At 40.9% G+C, this 22,954-nt stretch overlaps 1 protein-coding gene across 3 annotated transcripts in view; it reads right to left on the bottom strand.

Annotated features, from left to right (window-relative positions):
• The window catches only part of CSGALNACT1 (chondroitin sulfate N-acetylgalactosaminyltransferase 1), a 44,641-nt gene extending 27,318 nt beyond the window's left edge, over nucleotides 1-17,323 (bottom strand). Inside the window, exons 1-2 of one of the 3 annotated variants that reach the window (XM_048304785.1) lie at nucleotides 16,825-16,981; nucleotides 16,272-16,340 (exon numbers count right to left, since the gene is read on the bottom strand). The gene's annotated coding sequence lies outside the window, so the exon portion shown is untranslated. Of the gene's footprint in view, nucleotides 1-16,271; nucleotides 16,341-16,824; nucleotides 16,982-17,269 lie in introns of those variants that run through there. The other 2 variants (XM_048304789.1, XM_048304788.1) reach the window with 2 other exon arrangements.
• Nucleotides 17,324-22,954: the final 5,631 nt, after the last annotated feature.

Here is a 22,954-nt window from a genome sequence, read left to right as displayed (position 1 = left end):
TCTCTCCTCTGGCATGTACCTTTGACAACAATCTTGGATTGACTTTGCATTGAAAGCATGACAAAAACTCAGTGAAACTGGAGAAGCTGAGGGAAATCCCTATGTTCTTAAAGGAAAATATAGATAAGAAAAGCTACCTGATAGAGCAGACGACATCAGCCATCTATGTAATGATTTACGTTGAATCTCTTAGAGGATACCAAATGCTTTGGAAGGTGAAAAAAGGTCTTGTATAGCAGAGAAACATTTTTAGTGTTTGTGATTTTGATGATCAGTCGATTCTCTAAGCATAAGTTTGTATTTTGTAGCAGACATGCACAAGAAACAATTCTCCTATTTGGGAAATGTTACTTTTCTTCATTACTCCTCTGGATTTTTACCATGATTTTGACTTCCATTGCTTCAAAATTGGTCTTTTTCCATCTCCTTGTCAGAGAAGCCATATGCTACTACATGCTTAGGTATTGCTTTTAGCTGCTTCTGAAAGAGGGCAACCATTTCCAGTAGCTACTCTTCCTGATTAGTACTTCACCAGATTCTATTAAGTTGCAGTCAAAAAAGACAAAGAAAGGTGTATTATATGAAAATTACTGGAAAGTACAAAGAACATTATTATCTTATAAACAATCATAAGCAGAACTCTCCCTTGTTTACTGTAAGAGACATGCATGCTGAGAGATCTTTGCACATTACCTAAGGTCAGGCTCCTGCACTTACCTACTGAATTATCTGCTGGACTCCATCTACTCACATTCCTGCTGGGAGCCCAGGGAATTTACCTGGCTGACTTAACCACCTAGTCTGTCAGTTGCCTGTGAGTGGCTGGGGCAGTTGCTCCCCCAGACCACCTCGTCCACATGTTTATTTCTGAAGAGCCATCATCACACAATCCTAACTAAATTATTATACATAATTACAGTGTGTTCATTACTGCAGAAAATCCCAACTCAACTGAGGTAACATGCCAGGGAGTGGGAACCCTCCTGATAGCTTTTACACACTGATTTGCCCCCTGTAAGACTAATCCAGTGTCCTACTGTTTATTAATTTTATTTCTAACTTCAATCACTTTTACAGGATTACAAAATGTCAAGGCAACCTGTACAGTGCAATAGTTCAGTGTATCTCCAGCAAGTCCAACACACCCAAGATGCACTCAGCACAAAATGGAAAGAATATAACGAAAATCAGATGTTCTCGGCCTCCCCTTTGGTTTTATACACCTACTTCTGCTTCATTTCAGATATTCTACCTCAAAATGTACAGTTGACTCGAAATATAAAAAGATGCAAGAACAAGGCACCAGTCTGAGTTAACAAGCTGCTTGCCAGCTGAGGAGTCATGCATACAGCCATTATTACAAGTCTAAAAATAGCAATCCTTTGAGAAGCTCTTAGAACATCAAAATGTGGCATGTCGATATAAAAGTAATCTGTGGATAAAAGAAAAAAGATGGCAAGAATCTATTTCAAACAGAAGGTTAAAGAAATAAAGCGATTTAATCCCAACTTCCAGAGGCACGTATTGCCATCATTATCAGTGATGTCGGAGCCAACTGCTCTACGTGGGCTCTTGCTGCATTCCCTTCAGAATGTCCAGGCTACCAGGCATTGAGGTCAGTTCCATATGAAAGTTACAGTTTCCTAGCACTCCTTGAACACTCTTTATGTGTTTTTTCTACCCATTTTCTATCTCCCCACAGCAAACCTTTCCAGAACAATTGTGTTCCTTGCTGTTCAACACTTTGCACAGTGGAAGTCAGGTTCAGTTGGGCCCCCAGTGAATCTGTTGTGACAGCAAGGCATCAAATACCAGATAGCGGCCCATAGCTTCGTCTTGCTCCCTAACAGATGTGCAGGCCACTTCAGAGGCCCTAGCAGAACCAGCTTTGTTGGCCTACTGAAATGACACATTAGTGCTGGCAATCAGCCCGGAAACTTTAAATATGGTACAAACTATGACTCCAGCCCAGAGAAAAAAGGTTAAGAAAATGGCAAATACCTTGAAATTAGAACTCTGTAATCTCATTCAGCCTTTAAAATCAGGAGCCTAAAACTAAATACTGTGCACACATTGCAGCTACACCGTGAGGTTCCTCATTTGTTGGCAGATCTGGAATTTCACATGAGTCTGTCACACAGGAGCAGCTAGGAGGAATTTGAGGAGCAAATGTGGGGCAAATACCTTGGTCGTGATCTCACAGCATCATTTTTCATTTCCTTCTTTTAAGAAAGGCACACCCTCAGGATGACTATTTTGATGTGTGCACCATTTGCTGGGTGGAGGCTCTTCTCATCTTCTGGAGGAGATGCCCTGTGAAATTCACTCCCTCCAATCACATGCTCCTTTATGTGCAGAAAACTGCAGTTTAAGGAGTACAGCTACACACAAACCCCCCAGGCTGCAGTTATAGGATGAGCCTGCTATATCCACCAGCACAGGCAGAAAAGGATTCCCAGCCTGAAGAGAGACAAGAGGAGCAGCTGAGAAGTGGCTTCCTCAGATGCTGAACTGCACGTGGAAGTCCCTCTAGATGTGGGTCCCTGGTGTCCAGCCAAAGGGGGCAAAAGTAAAGACAACTAGCTGTAATGGGTTGGAAGACTTTCTTTTAGGCAGCCTCCTTTTCCAGAGTAGTTCAATCTAAGTGTCGTTCTCTGAGTACACACTGCACTAGAGGCTCATGCAGTAGAGCACTTGTTAGCAGCACATTTTATGGTCTGCAAAGAAATAAAGTTCAACTGCTCATGCTCCAAAGCACTGGCAAAACACAGCCATCCCTCAGCTCAAATACACACTTTGGCACAACACTGCAAAATGCAGCCTATACTCAGTAGACAGGTCAGTTCTCAGGCTTGATCCACTTCAGTCTGCAAAGCTGACTCTAAAAAAATCACAAAATGATGAGAAAACGCTTCTACCACACCTGCAGAAGACAGCCTAGTTGTACAATTTAAATACTTTGTACACCAAAAGTGCATGATTTTGAAGACCCCAGCATGCCCATTTCTTGGTGTAATAAACACCTGATCAATCTCAGCTGGAAACACTGCATCCATCCCTGGGAACACCGAGAAGGCTTTCTAAAGGACACACTGCTTTTTTCACCAGGATAGCAATGAGGTATCTAGATGAGGTTTCTCACACAACTAAAACAGTGCACAGTCAGACTACTTGAAACAAAGGGCTTGCTAAAAGGAGATGGTTCACTGTGAAAGTAGAGCTCAACTTTGTGTTTTGTTAGAGAGATATGGAAACATGTAACCAAAAAAAAAAAAAGTAATCTCACAAAAAGGGTATTACTGGGATGGTCACTGAATTTTTTTTTCCTTTGAAAAAAGGAAAGTTCCACAAGGAGTTAAGATAACAATGACATGATACTAGAAGAGGAATATTTGTAATGTGTAGTACTAATTCTATTGTAACTGAAAATCATCAAGGCACACTTACTTGTGCTGTAGACAAAATACTCTGTATTCAAAGAAACATAACATCAGGAACACTGACACTACAGTTCATTAATACTGTCAGATAACATGAGGCAGTCACACAGTTGACTGCAGTAACTACTGAGAAATCAAATGAGGAAGAATTTACAAATTGTAATTTCCTAGTAAAAACAAGTCAGCTGTAGTGGTGGAAAGCAAACCTTTTCACATGTCTGATTTTATGCCTCCTTGGTAGATTTCAAAGGTGCAGACACAACATGAAAATTATTTTTAGAGCTTTTTAGCTGGATACATTTAGTAGCCTTTTGCTACTTTTCCCCGTATAAGCGGGCATGTTCTCAATAACTTTTCTCTTTTATTCTGGAATGCCATCATGATTGGGAATCAGGACACTTTGTGTTTGCCTTATTTCCCAAATTACTTGGAAGAAAAAAAATGTAAAGACTATCTATGCATCACCTAAATGGAAAAGCAAAATTATTACCAATGTTATAATGATTTATTGTGTAAGTTTTGGTTTCATTTAAAGAAAAACAAAAGGATGTTCTTTTCAAGGCATAAAACAGTATTGTCAATCAGTACTGATGTCCATCCAAAACATCAGTACAGTAGTAGTAACTGCTATTAATGAGCATTGCAAGTAGACCATCTGAACCAGAGCCATTACTTAGACTGGTCCATGCCCTGATTTCACTGAAAATTACAATAATAATTTTTTTAGTCCTTAGTTCATCTATTCAATATCAAAATGTCAAATCTCTCTGATTAGCTCAGCACATACACTGTACTTGAACATCTGAAAGGAGCTTCAGAGGTGCTTTGCACCTTCACCTCATGTGCACAGGGTCACTGAAGAACAGAAACACAAACTTTAAAATTCATTACCCAGCCTATGCCATTTAAGCTCAGCAATCAACTTACAAACTTTGTGTATGCAAGACAGGAGATCACTTGCCAAGATGACATTTATACTCAAAGTAAACAAGAGCACAGTCTAGATTTCCTAATGCATCAAGCTGTTTGCAGGCTCTGATTGCTGATGCCTAATGTCAGACCACATGCATGCAAAGAAGCCATACAGTTGTGAAAACAAAAACCATGGTGCTTAAACCTGAAACCTTCATCCTAGGAATCAGAAAGGACTGGGTTAAATTGTAGGTTGTGCTGTCCTCAAGCATTCCTCCAGTGTCCTCCATCAGCATTGATAATCCCTTGTCAGAGCACAGGACCCACTTTCCTTTGCTAAATGATGGAAAAGCATGTTTGGAAGAAAGAAGTGAGGAGTAAATAAATGAAGACAAAAGATGAGGCCATTTGTGGAACCACTTAGAATCACTATGTTGCTAAAATAACCTTGTAATATGAGGAAATTGGCTGTGAGTAGATTTTCAGCTACAAAGAGCCACAAAACCTCAACATGGTTTGAAGCAGTTTTGCAGAAGGGAAGCAGCTGTAGTAGCTGGCTTGGATTCTGAAATGTGTTTGGGATAAAAAACCCCAACAAAACAGCAAAACTCCCCACACATTCAAGACATACATATCTGCAGAGAACATCAGGAGAGCCTAAGAGAGCTCAGCAGGGCCTGGATGAGAACCACACCTCTTCTCAGGAAGGAGTGATGAGTGCACCGGGAGCCTTACTCAATTTACTCTCTTATTTTCCCTGCGCAGCCTCTACCAGCAAGGGACTTTCAGCTTTTGTTCTTCCCAAAGGTAGGCTAGGTTAGAAAGCTCTTAACACTCCTCTTTCTACCAAGTATATTTATCTGAGCAAGTCCCAATGGGCCTGAATCCAGCTACAACTTTCTGGGCACATCTGACTGTTACGAAATGTAGTGACTCGGCCAAACTACATCAAAAGAGAACATATTTTATTTTTTTACTGGAACTTAATACACCAGGGCAGGAAAAAAAAAACCAAACCAGTGTCAGAAAAGACACATCCCCACATATCTTTATCTTAGAAAGCTTAGTCCTTCTCTCTGACCCTAGGCAGGTGTTGCTATCTGGCTTTCTGCCTCCCCACACACTACTGACTGTCTGCCTCCCTCCCCAGGCCCATAGCTCTGCATTTCATACGCCCTAAATCACCTGTCCTGTGATGCAGTTGAATCAAAGGTATCAGCAGTTCCCCTCTTATGTTCCCATTGCCATGGTGAGCAGCAACAGAGCCTGAAAATATGAGGTCAAAACATAGCTTAGATATCTCCCACAAGCCATATGGAAGAATCATTTTCTGAGGAAATTTCTGGCATAAATTTGCGCTTGCTCTCTGACCAAAAGCACACCTCAGCTTAGCACTCTGGACTCCTAACTGAGCTCCTGGGACAGAAAACCATAAACATCCCTAAAAAGCTTGAACCCAGATTCCTCTCCAGGAACTGAAGAGGAACTTCCCAGTTCCTTATAGGTTGTCAGTGTTACCTCCTTGATGTCTGTCAGCCTCACTGTTTCCTTCCACCATGTGGAAGTTCAAGTCCCTGGCACATACCTGCACTGCTTTGCCAAGTACCCCAACATCACTTCATAGAAATTGATTATTATTTTCCATCTTTCAGAAGCCTTCCAGCCTCTCCTTGCAGAAATTACGGTGGTAACGTATGACAATATATGTTGCATCTGGATATAATATTTGTGGAGACAAACCAGACCTCTTTCCCAGTTACTATTCCACTGAAAATCAAATGTCAGTCTGCATGTCTTGGATTACTCAGAGATAATGCAGTTAGCATCACAATACAGTTATGTAAACCGTATCAAAGTAATCAAAAATCAAGACAGAGGAAAAAATTGGAGAAGTCAAATGAACCCTAGAAAGAGACATGAAGTACAGGCTGCCAGGACTGCACGTGCTGAAATTCCTGAGGAAAGATGAAAATTATTGTGGTAAGTACATCACAATTTAGGCCAGGCTAAGAGGGAGGCTGTCTGCTTGGCGAAAACCTGGACCAAAGCAGATATTCAGCATAAGAGACTGTGTTCTGGAGACAGGTATGAAGACGCAAAGTATAAAGCAAAAAAAGGCAGAAACACAGTAACAACATACACTCACTGTCTTGTCTCAGCAGGAGTCAAAATTCAATTACTGGGACCTACCAGATTTCAGTATAAATAGACATTTTTGGGCATTAAATAGGATTAGTCAATAGATGAGAACACAAAAGTGCAGTATTGACAATAGTGTCAATATATCACAGTGGCGATGCTGCAGCCCAGTTTGGTATCCTAGGCTTGATGAATTATACACTGGGCAACACAGAAGCTTTTCATTTATGTGTTACCTCTTCTCCCACCTCAGCCTCCTCTGGATTAATTTTAAAACAGTTATTTTGGGAACTTGTGAAAACAAAGGCAGCTCCATGTCAATTTTAGCTTGGGAGACTGGCAAAAATCCCATTATAGCTGGAGCTTATGTGGAATCAAATGCAGACTTGGGCCTTAATTTTGACACAGGTATCACAACACAGAGACAGCAGCTGTTTTTTGCACTGTGAATTGCAACAAACCTTCTCTACTGGTAAGTTTTCATCTTATAGCTGCTTTCTGACCTGAAAAACAACAATGCAATTTAGAAATTCTTCTCCTCTACCTTGAAACAATCTTGAGGAATGCAAGTGAATGCTTCATTTTAATCTGGATCACCAGCAAGATGAAATACGATTAAAAAAAAAAAAAAAATCCAAATTAAGAAAAAGATACGACATCCAAGGAAAACAAATAAAGATTTAGCCAGAAAATAGGCATAGCTGAATGGAAAATGCCCTATGCAATACAAAAAGTCCCAGTAAAGGTTTGTGAATAGTTATGCCTGCTTTTCCCACTTCACATCAAAAACACACTTCAATGCTTCGTTGTTTCAGTCCTGAGAGATCTGAAATGTTTGCCTTGAACTACTACTGACCATACACATCAGTTTGATGAGAAAGACCAAAAGTTTGGTAGGAAGTGTGTATTGTAAGCTGAGGAGCAACAGCTCAGAAGCTGTATCATTCAGCAGGCAAAAGTACACTACAGCCTTCACATAGGGAAATAAGTCCTCTCTTGAAAAAGCTCATGGAAGTAAAAACAAAAGGACACTAAGGAAGAGCAAAAGCTCTCTCGGTGCATTGAGATGACCAGCATGCAGCAAACACCTTTCCAAACCTTTCCAAAACACTACTGCACTTTCTAGGTCACCATGTGTAGGTTACAATATCTTTCCAAAGGCAAAAGAGTCTGGAAACTGGTCTGGAAGATAGTCCTGATCAATTCCTAGATGATAGATATATATGTCATTATGTTACAGGACTGAACAGCAGCATAGTAAGCCAAGTCTCCTTCCTGAAGGTAAGATGATCCCATGCGAGTCATTTCCTTGTCTTCTTGATATTTCCAGCTGCAGCAAAGACAATAATGATGATGCTCACTCTATTATGCATTTAGATAAGATGATGAAAATAAACAGAAGTGGATATGTACTTAGGATGAAATTACTTGCTGTGGCTTTTTCTCTTCACTGTCATGCAAACTCAGTCAAGGAAGCTTAACAAGATACTGAACTTAAATGCATCTGGAACTGGACAATCCAGATTCAGCCCTAGCAGTGTAAGAGTTAGAATCATTATTAATATGCTGAATACCACTTCTCCAAAAATCTCAATGTGAAATATCAGAATCCTCTAGAAGGTGGGGGTTTTCCCCTCGCCATGGGCATGTTATCATGGATATTAATTGGAAAAAGTCTATTTACTTCAAATAGGAGGGGGAAATGTGCCAGACTGGAGATGCCCATGGCAGTTGCAGTGAGGAAACAATAAACTAAAGAAGTCTAGACCAACATGAAAGCTTTTAACATGCCATTGTAAAGGTTCAAGCATCTGTTAGACAGACTTCTTTAACAGTCAGATGATTTTATCACCAATCACCTTAATGATGGTGCATAGTCAGCCAAGAGGAACTGTGGACACAATTTGACTCTAATTTTTTGAACTCGTAGACTTTTTAAAAAATTTCTATTTTTTAGAAAGACACTATAAAAATGAAAACACAACTAAACACAACTAAAAGAAGCAGCAGAAAAGTCTTGCTGAGCAATCATATAATCATAGAATACCACGGAAGGGGACCTCAGGACAGTTTTGCTGTGGCACTCCCAAGGTGATGCTCACCTTACCTGTGCCGTTCTACCAGCATGAAATCACACCCACAAGCTTGTAATCCAGCCCAGAGACTCCAAAGAGAAAGGTAGTTGTCACCTCTACCTGTTGTTCATCTAAATAATAGTCCTCAGCAGCAAGAAATTGGCACACCACAGCTATTTATGACACCACTCTGTGATCTGCCTCACCCACACCTTCTCTCTTTCCTTGGTAACTCTGGAAAAGAGCTTACCCTTCCCTTGGACTCCCTTTGATAGCAAGGGATATCCATTTAGCTCTTCCCAGTGGAAGAAAATTCTCATGGATCTAAGGTACCTTTGACAGCCAAGGCTTACTTAGTCTCTCTGGTTATCTGAGCACATCAATCAGCCCAGATGAAGTTTATAACAGATGCAAGGACTCCCTGATGACTTTTCCCTCACAGCCAAATCTCTCCTTTGTTGTTTTATGAAAGTTGAAATATTTATGTGGGAATGTACCAATATCAAACTTCCGTTTAAGATTCTTTAACTCTAGGATGGAACTTCAGAGGGAAACTAAAGAAATACACTTAATCTGCTCTGTGAGTACCAGCACTTCTGTAAAACAAACACGGCAGTGATGAAGGATCTCACAGGACGCAACATCTCTGAAACTCAATCTCACACAGCATAAGTACAGTCCCCTGATACATCCATCCTCTTTTCTACCTCCTCTAACGGACTACATTTGAATCATGCATATTAGAAAAAACATCAGGACGGTACCGTTAGCTGCACTACAAGTCGCAGAAGCACAAATGGCATGGAACGTCTAAGCCTTTTAATAATGATCCTGTTCTCCGCTGCAGATCACCTGGCATGCAGAGCTCAGCTCTCTGAAAAAATAATGCAGTCACTCCCTGATTAAATTACTCCTGGAGTGGAAAAGACATTGAGCAGCCTGCCTGTTTCGATTGGCTGTGTAGTGACTGAGCTCCATGAATATGGAAATAATTGGAAATCCTAGACCAATACAGAGCAGGACAAAGAATATGTGACCCACATAAAGGGCATGCTGGAGTTGCATGAAAGTGAAATTATAGTGTAATGTTCAATAAGTGAAAAATTGTTTATATCAGTGATAGAGGTTAGAAAACAAATAAAGATTACTTCAGTAAAATGCCAGAGGGTTCCTGTGGGTTATACCCAGCCCCCACCCTGGAGATGTCTGCTGAGATAAGGAGAGTGCTTAACCTCCCAGCAGAACTCCCCTGGAAAGGCAGCCACTTTCAGTTATGGCGAGAAGAAGACAGACCCAGAATCCTCTGGGAGGCCCTGTGCAGATCCTTTGTAACCCATTGGCCCTTACCCTCGGATACCCACTCCCTGTATCCCTATAAAGCTAGCCCCCTGCCCCTGCGAGGGCAGAGAGATGCCTGTCCCTGGCCTCCCTTTCGCCGGAGTGCAGACTAATAAAGCTACTTCATGTGGAACAGGTACACGGGCCTCTCATCTCTCTCCCTGGTCTGTCTTGGAGGCTGCCCTGCAGAGCTGAGCTGAAATCACGAACTGACAATCACCAAAGAGCTGACAGCCTTGGCACGGGCCCTCCTAGCCAGCAGCTGAGGGAAGACACCGGGCCCTGGGAATGGGCCTCTCTCGAGACCATCTGTCTGGACCGGTCACAGCTTTCTCGGTCAGAGATACTGGCCCCAACAATAGCTGCCATAGGTTCCAACAGAGATGCAAAGCCTTTTCAAATGCATTTTACAGGCTCCTTTCTCCTAGGAAAGAGGTAAAACGGAGATTTTATTTTAAATCCTAATTCATAACTCTAATCTACACCTTTGTGTCTCTTTTGCTCTTGATGTTTAATAAGTTAACAAGATTACTAAGTAGTTGCCAGACAAGTTTTTTGATTTGGGCTCTGAAGCTTGGACCTTAGTAGTAGTTAATAGCCCAAAAGATTCTAATCAGAGTATGAGAAATGGACAAGTACCCCAGAAAAACCAAAAAGCTTTACCACCAAATGAGTCTGTTTTCACCAACTCAAGCAAAGAACTGCAAAGAAGGTAAGAAAATTACAGCCCTGAACTTACTGGAAAAATTCTGTCACATATGTCTGTAAAATCTCGAAAAAAAGCTTACATTTTCCTTGGACGTGGCTCACTTGACCACCTGTGCTAACCAGGAAGAACCAGCACTGCAGTGTAAGAGGTGCTTTGGTGAAATTGAAGTGATCTGCTTCCCACATACTCCCAGCAGCTGGAGTACAGGGCACTTCCCGGTGTCCCACATAGCTCTGTCTCTCCTGCCACTCCCTGGAATTGCTGGCAAACAAGGTATGTTACAGCAAATTTCTTCAGCTTCTTTTACCTGGCTGTCATAGCAAAAGGCAGATCCAATAGCAAGGGAGAAAAATGAAGTCTAAGTCACACTGGACAAATACAAACATCCACGCACGTAGAATTCTAAACTCTTTTTGTCCCCATCTGAAAACTACAGCTACTAGTTCATGACAATACTTCTAAGAGGTTCTGAGATGTGCTCTCAAAACAGTTTTGCATTTACCTTATGTTTGCAAAGATCTAGTTTCTTAGTGTAGTTACTTCCTAAGGATTTTAGAGTGAAGCTTTATTTTCCTTTCTCTAATGCTAAGAAATTTTCCTTTCATTCCTTTAACATTACGTAAGTGCTTTTCATTTCCCGAACAATTTTCAGAGAAAGCCGGTATATTTTTGGAATAGCTTATTAATTCATAGATTTATATACACGGTTTAGTTAAGCATGAGAAAACTCCACCACTGACTTTTATCTCATGGAATCACCTTACACTATCCCGCAAATTGAAAAGTCAGTGACATGTCTTCTATCCCTGTGGATCAAACAAATCTCCATTATCAGTTTCTAAGCTAATAACCACTACTTTCACAGTAAGCTCATTAATCTAAAATATTTCTGTTCAAATTTGCTAGGATTAGAGGTAAAATTATGATGTGTTACATATTCCCCTCAGATAATTTTTTTACTTAATAACAGTCTGATGAGAAAAAAATAGTGCAGGTAACCGTGATTCACAATACACACCACTGTATATTTTGCTAATAGCTTTTTACAAGTTTTCCCAAAGTTTATTTAAAATCTCTTCCCTGAAACCAAGAGGCTCCACCTTCTTGCAAATAAAATAATACAAAATTTCCTGTACAAAGGGTGTTTCAAATCTGTTACCTCTATTTTCAGACTATTATAACTGAAAAGGAATGCTTTTCTAAAATACTGGCTCCACATTAAAAGTACACATGGGAAAGACTATTTGATGTAAAGCTCCTTTCAAAATCAAAACAACTCAAAGTTTCCCTCTGCGAAGGAAGTCGATACCTATGTGGTCATTCTAAATGTTAATGAAAATATCAGTTGTAGGATACATGAATGCAAAAAACCCACATATAGACATACTGTGGTCTGGGCAAGCTGAAGTCTAACTGTCCTGTCAGGGGTTGGGTGACAGGCTACAAAAGTTAAAAAATAAAAATTAACACAATGCACCCTTCAAAACTGGAAGCCGCTTGGTTCACTGAGTGATTATCATTGATCCCTGGCACATGTAGCTCTATCTAACTCTGTTATAATCATGGCCAGCACTTTCGTAACTATCTTCTATGAAATCAATTCATAGGGGAAAATGCTAAAAAACCCCTCAAAATTATACAAGGACTAAAATTCCACTTGTAAGACTAAAATGTTCTGCCTTGTAAGCCCTCCCAGATGTAGTTGAAATACCACCTTGGTAGCAGAAATGGCAGCACATGTGACATAGCATCTCCTTACATTTCACCATTCACATCCCAGCGAGAGATGTGTGAGTACAACACAAACTAGTGACCGTCGGTACTGGTCTGAGTAACATGAAACTCTGAAGCTGTCTGCCTTAGTGCATGTGCTTGGGAGGCCTTTGGATATTCAATTACTCCTGTGGTTTGAACATTTTGGCCCATAATTCTTTATTAATCCAACTTTCAAAAGAAACGATCACTTAGTAAACCAGGTGGAGTTACAGATGGCTCAACTGGTTTGAAAACGAAGTGATTCTAATTTCTAAATATGGCTATACAATAAAATATAACCTAGTTGGCAAAACTCTGAGCTTAAACGCAGGACATTTAAGTCCAGCTTCTGGTCCTGCAACTGGCCCACTGGCAAGATTCCTTGTGAGTCTTTTTACCATACACAAAACAGGAACAGTAAGAGAATTGCCTCAAAATCTGAGCAACATTATAAGCAGATGATTAATAGGTATATTGGGCTGCAGACTTTTGGCTTTGAAAATCTTGATCCAGTTTCTTATCCTGGAAAGGAAGAGGGGATTATTCAATTTAAGAACTGTCAACTATTTATAGCCTCAGCTACAAAAAGCCAATTCTTTTAAGAAGTAGCAAGCCAGAAACCTCTTGCTGCCACAACCATCTCCAGTAGAAACAATTCCCAGGGGTATCTGCACACTGTTCCAAGGTTGCTGGAGTGCATATTGTTCCATGTCCTCTTGCCAGTAAATTGCCAAACAACTGTCAGAAACACAATGGAGAAGAAAAAGGGAAAAAAATTTCCGAAGATTTAACTTCAGAAGAGTTTCTATCACTGTTCTGTTACTCTAGGAGGATGATGCCCATGTCCAAGTGACTGAGTTACGTTTCTCTGTTATCAAGGCAATGCAAGCTGATCTAGTGGAAGGTGTCCCTGCCTATGGCAGGGGGATTGGAACTAGATGATCTTTAAACAGTGTTCAACGCTAATGTACTCTTAAGAACATTCCCATTGGCTTTAATGGTGCTTGGCATGGAACAGTTAGCACAGTACAGTTTAGCCTAAAACACATAAACTTGTTGATGATGAACCTGAAAACAGAATCCAGAACTGTAACTACTCTAAAACTGAGGAGCTATCTCTGTGCCTTAAAAAAAAAAAAGAAGTCACCTGCTTCAGTGGACTCATCCTTAAACAGTAACACACAGCTCTCTGCTATCTTCTGACAATCAACTTTCTGCCTCCGTGTCAGAAGAAAGCCAGAGCACTGCACAACATTGAATATGTTAATTTACTCTTTGGTAGAGAATACAGCTCACCATGAAGACATTTTTTCTGAAAACTAAGTCCCAAAGGGAGGTGAAGACATTTACTCCTGTTTTGACTAACCAGTCAAGTATAACAAGGTAACATATACACTAATAAGGATATCTGTCAGTCTCTAACAAGGAAATAATTAAGAACAATAATGACATCTTATCTGGATAGACACAAATGAAGTAATTTGGGAATGAAAGATTAACACTGCATTGTCTGAAAACTTTTGTAGTGCAACTGAATAAAGAATTAGTTTCTCCTAGAATCAGAAAATGACCTGAGGTATGCTGGTGTGGCCAGAGACGTGGCGTGACAGAGCTTTCTCTCACCATAGGGTAACTAACTGATGGAGGCTTGTGAGCAGACTTTTTCCAGTACATGTGACCTGAAAGGTAAGCTACATGCAAACAAGAAAATTTTGTCAGAAGAGGATCAAGTCAGTAGGACAGGGTAAAAGAAAATAGAAGCTAGGTATAAATAGATTCAGCATTTTTGCCTTATGTTTTTTGTCTGTATCTTGCATAAGTGTTTCTAAGTGCATTGCTGATTTTAACTATTACAAACAAAAGCTCATAGTGCATTTCCTCTTAACCTGTCTTGACTTGTGCATAGTTTAGACTAACTAGCCTTTCCTTGTGAAGGCCACAGCAAGACCCAGACCAGGTCACAAGGGTAATAAAACAAGCACCCATTTAACCAGGCAACAGGAACCCAGTTCAGGGCATGCAAGGAGAAATATAGCAAGCCATGATCTCTGCTGCATTGATTAGGTAGAAAGCTGACACCACAAACATCAGGAAAAACAAACACCTTCCAATAACTGTTGGGAAGCGAGAAGGATGGAATCCAGTAAGATATTGTATCAACTCCAAGGATCCCAAAGAACACACCAAGGCACCAACATCACTTATCCTCCTTCCCCACTCATGTTTTCTGGCAAAGTAATGTCCATAGAAATGTTATCACATCATGGTGGGATTCTGGTAAGATTATCTTTGAAAAGCAGTACTACCTCACAAAAGCTACCTCACAAACCAGAGATCAGAAGGGAAGGAAGGCAGCCCAATACACACTCTACTAGTGATGGTGGATCAGAGATCATATCTAATTTTTTCAGAAAAAGGTTCAGAAAATACATTCTATAAAGACTGCATTAGTTTACTATACTTCTTACTTTTGAGTTTTTTAAGGAACATTCAACTTGAGAAAACTTTAACAATAGGGAATAAGGGAGGATTTTTTTGACAGTAGAAAACAGGTTACAAATATAAAGTGTGTATTTGCACTGTGACAGGATATGGATTTATAACTCCAAAAAATAAGATGACAGAAAATAATATTTGGTGTAATGTTGATTAAAGAAATTTAAGCCTCAATGGGTTTTAAAACAGCTTTGAATTAATTTATTCCTTTGAGTATTGTATATTTATAGTAGTAAATATTTTTGCTCTATAAAATTAAAAATAGTTTACTGTAACTCTGTAACTCTACCCTCCATCATTCCCTACCCCATTCCAAGGGAAAAACCTCTCGACAAACTGTTAAAGGACACTTCTCCTGAATGGAGCTAACACTGGAATTCAAACAGTAAACGGCTTCAGAGATGTGAGGAGCCAAACAAGATAGATTTAAAACATTTTGCTAAATCAAAAGTGTTTCTGGACCTGCAGTATAACATGTCTGCCTTAAAGCATGCAGACTCCCCTTGTAAGAGATGCCCCAAATATTCAGATGCATTGCTTTAAATAATGAGAAAAATATGGAAAGCATATGCAAAAATACTGAATTATAAAAACTGTAACCTTGATACAGAAAAGGGTAAAATAAAAATTAACCTCCCTTGAATGGAAAGCTCTTAAATTGCCTGAAAAGAAATATGAACAAGAAATAGTATTTTCTAATTCCCCATGCACTAATCCTAACTCACCAGCAGTGGTTTCCCACACAAACCCATTTTCAATGCAGTTGCATTGGGCAATGTTGCAGTGACACCTTTCAGCTATTCTGAAAGTCATAAATAATGATTCAACCTTTTAAAGCTATATACTTCCTGTAAGAGGCAACATTAAGTAGACAAGGAAGTAAACAGCTTGATATGAATAAATATTTGTCTATTTTATTTGGACTGCTGTTAAAAAAAGAATACATGAAAAATACATTGTATATGTTTGAAAACAATTCTACTCAAGTTAAATATTACCATAAAAGTCATCCTCTTACAAGGAAAGTGATTCACAGTGGAAACAATTTGAAACTCAGTTTTACAAGTTTGCGTAAGAATTGCCCACCCAGGGCAAGAAATCCACTCATTCCCACACAATGTGATAAGCATAGAGGAGAAAACCCAAGCAATTACAAAAATGGTCTTTCATTGATCTAGAGTACACAAGCTAATAGGAACATGCAGATATGTAGTAGATATTGTTGAAATAAAACCACAGGATTTTAAGTGTCACAAAGACAAGGAACAGCTTTGTGAAAAGTATAAACACATTTTATCAATAAGAAAAACAAATAACAACAGGATAATCTTAGTAACTATAAAGAAAATAAATACTGCATCTACTTTATATTCTAATTTCTGAGGTAAGGATAAAAAATTGCCTTACCTCAAATACAGCTTGAAGAGAGACATTAACAATATGCCTACATGCTTTCTTAGTTCCCTTGATAGCAATCTAAGAAGAAATACAAAATAGCAAATAACTATCTTCCCTGCAGAGAGCATGTTCCCAGGAATAACACGCTTCCCAGAAAAGTGTGCAGAAAAGACGCAAAAAAGAAATTAAAAATTAAAACTCAAAAAGACAATCCTTGCAAAACAAAAAGACAAGAACTTTATATTTGAAATTCACAGTGTGGTTTATTGCATTTTAAGGGAGTAAAAACATTCAGGAATTAGATTATATAGACTTAACTGTGATATCACCTCAATTCTCACTAAAATATTAATGCAGTACATTTGTCTACAAAAGGAAGATTGTAAATTCATCCACACAGGACTCAGACACTGAAGACCTAAAAAGATTCCTGTTCCAGCAGTAGGCACACATGGACTCACATGATACAACCTTATAAACTTGCTTTTTCCTCCCAAACTACAGTGCTTGCTAAAGCGACACTCAAATGTTAAATGCTTTGGTCAAGAGTTCAGTCACTGACCTGCAATGAAAGCCTTATGTTCAGCTCCAACATTTTCTAACAGAAAACAAGAAAAAAACCAGTTTCACGGAATGAACTGTTAAAAAAGAAAATCCTCACATAAGCTTTCCCCGAGGGGGAAGAAATATCCACAAGCTTTAAATTGGCCAGGCGGATTTAAGAGGAAGCAAAAAAAAAAAAAAAGTCAGCTCTTTCTGTTGCGTCAAAGAGCCCACTGTGCAATAGGAACAGTGAACAGAGTTGTTAAACTGGCAAGCTTTTGCTGAAGACAGCTTTTCAATATGCTCTCAGCATCGTCTCCCAGGGTTGGCTGGAGACAGTCCCACTCCTCTTATATGGGCTCTGCTCCTTCAAGAGGCAATCGCTCTTAAGGACAGTTTCTATAAACATGCTGTTCTCCTGCCTTGGCTGCACGTGATGAGGGCAATTGCACATATATACATACCTGCATTCAGGGAGCAGACCTGCACGCACTTGGGGAAAACGCAGGCACACTCAAACTAGCCGTCATTACCTCAGCTTAAGAGCAGGATGCTATTGATGACTGACTGCTTGCTAAAACTCCCTTCCCCACTTAGACCATTCAGTGTGCTGTTGGAAAGCAACCCTGAAAGGCACAGTACTTAGAGAGGAAACCTCTAATGCAATTCCATTGGGATGTTGTAGCCCCAGCAGTGCTCTCTGATTAAAGGAAATCAGTAGTCACATGCTGTTGCCTAGCTTTGTACAGAGAGCTCGGAGAGCCACCAGAGACTGCAGCTACACGGGATGAGTGAACCATCCCTCCTGAGAATGATGGCTCCATCACTGAAGACGTCTTTAGAGGCTGAACCAGTGTACATACAGTGAATGGAGTAAGGACACCGAGCAACCTGGTTAAACATTAGTAAAGCCACATTCATCACCACATACAGGAAACTGCCACACAGATCTCTGCAGGTGAGGACACTGCCCTGCATCCCTTTTACAAGCCATGGAGACCTAAGCAAAGGCATTCAGAGCACAGTTCAACCTACTCCAACCTGCATCTGGTCTGCTGAACTGCCTTCTGGGCTTCACTGCCTACAAAGGGAACCCACGATGGCTTTCCCAAAAAGAGGTTGCAGACAGCAACATTTTTAGAGATGAGTGCCTCTCCAAATGACAAGGCGATGAATGCCTGCAACATGTGCACAGAAAGAACTTGCAAGGAAGAACAGCATTGGTAAGAGGCAGGAATAGAAAAGGGAAAATACTAACTGTGGAAAGCACTTTTCAACGTGACTGCAGAATTAAAAGCAGGGACAAACATATGCAGCTGGTTAATTTAGAATTTCTCTTCTATTTATACATCTTTCAGAGTTGCCACAGGGACATTATCAGCCTGAATATGTGGGAAGGCAGCAGAAGGAAAGGAAGTATATGCAGGAGTTAAATTCTCTCTATTTGTGTTCTGTCTCTACTTAGTGAACTTCTATATGGAAAATTACTTCTTTAACAGCTTCTCTTGAAATTCTTCCAGGTCAAAATGAATTTCTCTCCTAAAAAGGGTTTCCATAAATGACAGACTGAGTTTCTGCAAAAAGTACCTTCAACTCAGAAGTGAAATACAGCATTTTCTAAGCTTTTAACCCTGTAAATTTAGTGCAAGGTCCTATTTGTGCACCAAGCAGTGTGTTGCTTTATTGTGTTCTCACAACACCAGACAGCTCACTGTGTCCAAAGCCCCAGCTGCAGTGTCACTGGAGTCATATGGGCGTAGCTTTGGCCATATGAGAGTAGAGTGATTAATAATTCTGTCTGTGCTGTGTGGAAGATAATTACAATCTGGTTCAGTTTCCCAGATCTAAAAGCTTGGCAGGTATTTTAACACATATAATAATAATAATAATACCTGCTCATAAGATTACCTACATGTTTCCCCCTATAAATCCAGACTCCCCACCACTCATCACTGTCAAACTGCAGGCTGAAGGAAACTGGTAATATTTGCTCTTTTCCTGAAATGGATTTTTTGTTTATCTTAGTATCATAAAACTCATTTATTTGCATGTTGAGCAGGTGGCTGGACCAGATGATGTCCTGATGTCCCTTTCAACCTAAACTATTTTGATTCTGTGAAAATGAGGTCAATTATTAAAAGCTGCCTTAGGCTATTACAGAAATTAAGTGGACTGTGGCCAACTCCAGTGTTTTGAAGCCATAATTTGGATTTAACTGTCAAGATTAAAGACAGTTTCAGAGTCAAAGATCTCCATTCTGTCATTCTGGGAGAAGCTACCAGATCTGCTGAAACATAAACCATAAGCATTCGTACTGATATTACCACCTATGAGGTCATTAACAGATATCACTTTATGGAGAGGGCTATACTGGTTCCCACATGTCCCTTGCTGTTTCACTCTTGCATTCCCAATCTCCTTTTGTTTTTCCCTTCTTATCTATCACACAGTCATCCAATCTCAATTTAGTGTCTTTCAGCTGCAAGGGACAAAGAAGACACTGAGAATTCTCGTGACTGAAAACCCAGACAATTCATCTCAGCTGTAGAAATTCCTCCACACAAAGCAAAGGACACAGATTGACAAAAAAAATCTACAAAATAACAAAGCCTTTTGCATGATCCCTAGTTTTTGTGTAGACTCCACTACACTGCTAGCTCAACACAGACTGTCTTCTCCAAGGCCTCACTCAGAAGATATTAAGAAGGTTTTCAAGTCTTTTCAGTATTATACAAAGCTTTAGCTTCCTTGTTACCCATGCCAGACATCAGCTCCTGCTCCCCAGGCCTAAGGAGTGGCTATCAATTCAAGCCCACACCATTTAGCACAGAAGTTATCCCAACCTTTGCACCTCCACATCATAGACCACTTTATCCAGCACCTAAAACCTGACCTATGTGCCTAGGGCTTGTTGTTAATACACCACTCCTATGTAAAAGACAACAGCCTATGGCACCGAGCCGGGAAAGCCAACACAGAACGGATGCTATCTGCTAGGATTATACTGATCCAGAAATGTAGAGAGTGGAGAATGACACTCAAAGCCCTTTGCCGCTGCCAAGTGCTAACTTAATGCCTTCCAAGCACTCTCTTGGCTCATGGAGCCTTGCTTTTGTGGTGCAGAAGGAATCTGAAGCACTATCACCAAGGTCTACAATATGGCCTTTGCACACATCATGTATCTGTCCTTGTGCTGCATCAGCTACACTGCCTGAATGAACGGCAAGCATTATCTCTGTTACTCACAGGCCTTCCTCAAGAAATGGGACGATCTTCCCAAGGAAAAATCATCCTTCACAAGGTGGGATGACTCAACTGCCTTTAGTTAATGCTGCCTCTTTCCTGCTATAGAATGTCACAAAGCCTCTTCCTGAAAAACAAGGCTCATGTAGGCATTTCAGCGGAGTCCTGTATTCCTGCAGGAAGGAGGCTGTGTGCACTTCCAATTGTCTAGATAAAACATTGAGATTCAGCATGTCCTGCACTGTGGAAATCAAAACAGAACAATCTGGGCAAGAACTCAGGAATGCCACTTTAAGTGGAGAGGAAGCTTCAGACCCTGACAGGCGTAGCCCAACCCCACCACCACCTACATGCTTGGCTCCTGGAATGGGAGATGAGCATGCAGTGCCATTGGGACACCAGTACTTCACGTTTAGTACAGCAATGGCTCTAAACAGTCAGCCTGGCTAAAAACCGTAGTTTATGTTCCAAGCACCTTCAAATACTAGTCCTATGTCACCTGTTGCAGACACAGTGCCCATATTCTGAAGAACCACAGTATTCCTCTTCCTCCCATCTACAAATGAAACATTGGTTGTGTTTCCTGCTTGCTCAGTGGAATCATTTGCCCCAATCCCCTGCAAGTCTGATCCTGCTGCCTGTCTTGTATCTATGAGAGGATCACAAAGCAAACAGTTTTACTTCCTAAGTCCAGGGGTTGGGCAGTCAATATATATATTGACTTAATATAAGTCCCTTCTTAGGTCTAAATTCTTCCAAGCCTCAACTACCTTTGTCTCTGTCTCCTTCAGACCTCTTCTGTCAAGTTATGGTGTTTGTATCATGCAAAACTGGACTCTCAACTCCTCCTTGCCTGGAAGGGCTGAGTGAACTGGCAAACACATGAAGCACTAGGAATGCAGAAGCAAGGATTCAACAAATCTCAGCAGCAGTTCTTCTTTTGAAAGAAACCCAGATTATTTACAGCTTTAAAAGAAATTTAAAAAAAACACACCCCAAACCCCAAAAAACAGTGTCCAGAGAACACAAAGGCACACACACAAGAAAAAAAAAAAGATAAAAGGGTGTTTCTAATTTACTGGAAGTATTCCCCTTTGCCTAGTGGATTAAATACAGCAACATCTTGTTTTCAGGACACCTTGTGAAAGAGGTTAAAAAAATGCCATCTCTCTGCCTAGCTGATGTTTTAGGGGTGATTCTGCACCAGCATTTTTTCAGGGGACTCCTCACACATCCATTAATTTTCAAAAGTAACTTTTGGTAATCCCCTGCCATCCATTTCACTCCTGCAACATCCTGGCATATGGGGAACCCCAACCAGCCCATCAGCTCTTGCTGGGCAGTTTCCAAACTCCACTTTATTACCATATTCAGCCCCACTATGCAAAACTGTTAAATTATTATTATTTTTCAATCCAATTTGGCTGTATACATCTGCACAGGTGCATAGGCAAGAGCTCTGGGTAGACCTACACACCAGCCAGTGATGAACATTGCTGCACTTATAGGGGATTGACGGGCTGTGAAGCTATTTTTAAAGACCTGTGCCATCCTACAGCAGTTTGTAGTTTGATAGCAAGAGCAGGAGAAGAAGAGGAGGCACCTGTTTTATGAGGGACAGCTGACTTTCTGCTGTGGCTTTGTCACCTCCCTGAATGGCAAAGCAATCATGTACTTTGTGCTTCCTCCAAGTACAACTGACTCTAGTGTATGGTGAGAGCCCTGAGAAAAAGGGCAATGAACAGGGCCCCACAGCAGCCAGTGTGCACCTCTGCCTACTGACAGACTGGGTCAGCCGCATACCCTAAGGCACTTGAGCAATAGGTGTTACTGACATCATTTGTCAAGGATCCCTAATTAGTATTTGTTAGTGCACCCGCAGGAAGTCAAAACAGGACTCAATTCAAAGTTAGCCTGGACTCAGCCCCCTTTGCAAGCACACCTCTTGCTGAAATCTGCTGATGTTCACATAGCGACTCCCCCCCAAGCACAGCCAACATTGTGGCCACAGAGCGAAATCAAGTCAGACTCCCACCAAAAGAGCATGGAAAGAGGGGCAATTGATAACAGTATAGAGAAGAGGATTTGAGAAGCCAAATTCCCAATCCTCACAGGGACTTTACAGCTGAAAATCTGTGGCAGGCTAGCACTGCAAGAAGAGGTTTTCACCTGCAGCAGAATGAGTGGATAGGTGGGTCTTGTGCCTTAACTGAGAAAGAACAAGGCAAAAATACACCACAGTCACCTCAGCAGGAAAACAAGGACCTTGTCTTTTATCTGTAACAGAGGTTTCAAGTATATTCGAACTATTTGCTGAAGGGATTATTGCACTAAATCTTAGATGTGTAGATTTATGGATTTGATCAGTGGAAGTCCTCAAGTGCAAAGTATGTAAGGCCTGTTGCAACATCAGAAAGGAATAGCCTACTTGAAAGGAGCAAACAAGAAAGTGACAACGAAAGAAACAGAGAATTTCTACTAAGTAACATAAAGGGTTACGTTTGCAATCAAGCGACCAAACACTAAAAACTTATGGTAAGAAGCAAGACTCAGTTCCAAGCTGCTGAAAGGTAGGTGCACATCTGAAAGGTCCTGCTTTGCCTCGGCATTTCCCAGTATTGACTTTGTTAGTGAACTGTAAGAACTTTTGAGAAGTACTAGCCCAGGCAGCAGTGCTTTGGACTTTTAGAATGGGCTTCGACTTGCAGCACCACCAGCTTTAGCAAGGCAGTGCTCTCCTGCCGCTCACATCACTCATCTCCCTCGGTCCGGCCCAGCGCACCGGGCGCCTGCCTGCCCGCTTCCAAGATGGCGGCGAGCCCGCGCGCTCCTCGGCGGCACGCCGTGCCACGGTGGGGCGGAAGTGCGGCCGAGCTGGGCTCAAGGCGCGCCGCAGCGCATGCGCG

Source organism: Corvus hawaiiensis, chromosome 5 (assembly GCF_020740725.1).
Source record: "Corvus hawaiiensis isolate bCorHaw1 chromosome 5, bCorHaw1.pri.cur, whole genome shotgun sequence".
NCBI classification, from domain to species: Eukaryota; Metazoa; Chordata; class Aves; order Passeriformes; family Corvidae; genus Corvus; species Corvus hawaiiensis.
The sequence above is the reverse complement of the archived record's forward strand: the minus strand, read 5'-3'. Positions and strand labels throughout refer to the sequence as shown.